General features: G+C 38.8%; 1 protein-coding gene across 12 annotated transcripts in view; it reads right to left on the minus strand.

Annotated features, from left to right (window-relative positions):
* wake (ankyrin repeat and fibronectin type III domain containing protein wide awake) overlaps positions 1-2,806 on the minus strand; it is a 115,542-nt gene that overhangs the window by 63,702 nt on the left and 49,034 nt on the right. The window lies entirely within an intron of this gene.

Here is a 2,806-nt window from a genome sequence, read left to right on the forward strand (position 1 = left end):
GTTAGAGAATATACTATATCCACTATTCCTAGAGGGCATTTGTATGTGTGTTTGTGTGTGTGTGTGTCCGTTCGTCTTAGCGCCGTGTGATCGTCCGCCTTAGCAAGAGCAATTCAACCGGAGGGCCTAGATGAGAACGGAGAAGCTAGTAGAAATTATAAGCAGATATATAGATACATGGTTAGGGGTAGGAGAGAATTTACTTCTGTTAAAGTTGGAATTGAAGTTCAAACTGTAAGATACGAGGGATGAGACTGGGAAAGTTAAGACAGTGGAAATAGTAGGAAGAACGGAAGATGAGAGTGCAGGAGAAAAGTGTAAACCAAGTCCATTTCTGAACCAATAGACTGAAATAAAAATATTATATACGTCGAGGTATACGACGAAACGACGAATTTAAACATCGAACTGTTTGTCCTCGGATGGAATCAGTAATCCGAGAAGTCGCAAATCATTACCGATATATCGAGAAGTATCGAGAGATATCGAAGGATTCAATTTTTAAAAAAGGAGAAGAACGGAAAACAAACGATCGCGATCAGAGTCACATCAGAGACCATCACTGATTCGACAAATAGAATAATTTTGCTTAATGTCCTTTCCGAGTGACGGTTTAAGAGTTTTAATAACATGGACGCTTTGACATACATATATTAACTTATTATTTAACATACAGGGTATGTAAGAAAGCAACTGTTTTTCAGATTTTTGCTAATACACAAATAAATACTTTTTATTCATAGAAAAGTAAGACGAATTGATAAAATATTATACGAACATTTTCGTTTCGCAATCACAAGATATATGATAACTCGTGAATAATAATTAAAACAGAAATAGAGTAGATAATAAATGATTCAGAAAGAAATGTGAAATGATTTACAATGAAAGGGACTCTGGTAACGTGTTTCATCATAAAAAAAGTTCACGCTTAATATTTACGGTTCTACGACCGATGTTATTTTCCGCGATCCACCATTACGCGGATAGCTAATTGGGGAAACGACACGCGAGAGCAACCATTGTCCGGAGGGAATTTTTCTTCTCGCATTCCTGTGTCGCATTGTTATCAATCCTATAGCGTGTACCAAATTACGATGCGACACGGTTGGCGACGAGTTTTCGACAGAATGCACCTACATACATGCATATATGTACGTACGTACGTAGACGTATATACATATATATATATATAATGCATACATATGTACAGGTAACACGGATCGATCTCTTCCCAAGGACCGAATTAGGTCACGATCCTTCTTCTTTTTTCAAGAGCCATGTACGCCTATGCAGAAACGGTTTTAGCAACCTGGCTGTAGATTCGTCACCTTGCCCGGCGACGCGGCACCTTCTCCGGTTTAATTGAAAGGAACTTCTTAATTAGGCGAGAACCATTCTGTTTCGCCTGAACCGCGAGAAACAAGAGGAGGAACCGGACCCGCGCGAGACGGATCAATATTAGCGGAGCATCGCTAAGCGGTCTAGGCACGGACATGAAAGAAACATGGATCGCTTTTCGTTTCATTCCTACAGAACACCAACAAAAGCCTGATCGATAATTGTAATGAGGAGTACAAATTCAACCCAGTTTCTCCGCGTGGTTTACAGCCACGCTTTATCTTAAGAAAAATCATCAAATTTTAAATCTTGATAACAAAAATCAAATATAGATGAATTATTAATCAAGAGAAAATAATAAAAGGTATATGTAAATACGATATAGTGATTTGTAAGTAAATTGTGAGATCGTATTGAAAGAGGACGACGGGGACGTGTATACCAGTAGTAGAGATCGAGCGCAAACTGATTTAAGTAGACAAGGCGTATCTCTGATCAGACACGAACGGATCTTGGACAAGAACGGGATCGGTTGTCTTCCAGCTGCGATCAATAATCTTTCCTGCCTTTATAAATAACGTTTATCGATCTTCCAGCTCGTAGTCAGGTCTTCTTTCATAGCCTGCTGTCAGGGTGTCAATATTTTACAGGTAAAACCTCATGAAAACGAATGGTTCCCGTTAAAACTGACTGGTATCAGCATCGCAGGAGTTAATCCCTTTAATTTTCAATTAAAGTAACTCGACCACCTTTTATATCCTTGCTCGATTTAAGCGCAATTTTTTTTTAATAAAATAACGATATTTTATTAATATTTCCGTACCGATTTATTTACCAAACAATCGATTGCGACGCATGCATTCGCATTGAATGCCAAGAGAGAAGAGAGTATTATTTTAAACACAATTTCTATTTTAATCGTGAGAGCTACTCTATTTATCTGATAATTATTTTATCAATCACGCCGCGAATGCACGTTTATCATCGTATAGATTGTGCGACATATTTCTCAAACAGTAATTAAACGCGGACTGAGTTACGATTCTTTTTTTTAAGTGCTTTAACGCCGTGCGCCGTCGCAGAATAAACCATTAGTGCGCCGGTAACGAACCGATGAATCGAAACCGATTACACGCGACCCGCCGTAAATTTTCTCGCGTTACGCGTAGAATTTTCAGGTCAACAGATTACGCCGGGTTTTTCGGTTATCCCTGATCAATGAAGAAATACGTACCGCGCCGCGTTGGGAGCCGAAGAAAATCCATTAGGAAAATAGAAAGACTAGTTTCTATGGCTAGCGACGGATCACTACTCGAGCCAGTCACGTTTTTCATAAATCTCGACACGCTTTTTACAAACCCAACGTTTTACACCCGTCGTTCTACTTTAAGCTTAAGGTTGTATGAGTCGTAAGATCTTTGCCAAGAGTTTAAGACATGTAATAAAAAGCTGTTTCCAATATTTG

The sequence above is a fragment of the Ceratina calcarata genome, unplaced genomic scaffold (assembly GCF_001652005.2).
Source record: "Ceratina calcarata isolate Rehan_Ccalc_2016 unplaced genomic scaffold, ASM165200v1 scaffold586.2, whole genome shotgun sequence".
NCBI lineage: Eukaryota > Metazoa > Arthropoda > Insecta > Hymenoptera > Apidae > Ceratina > Ceratina calcarata.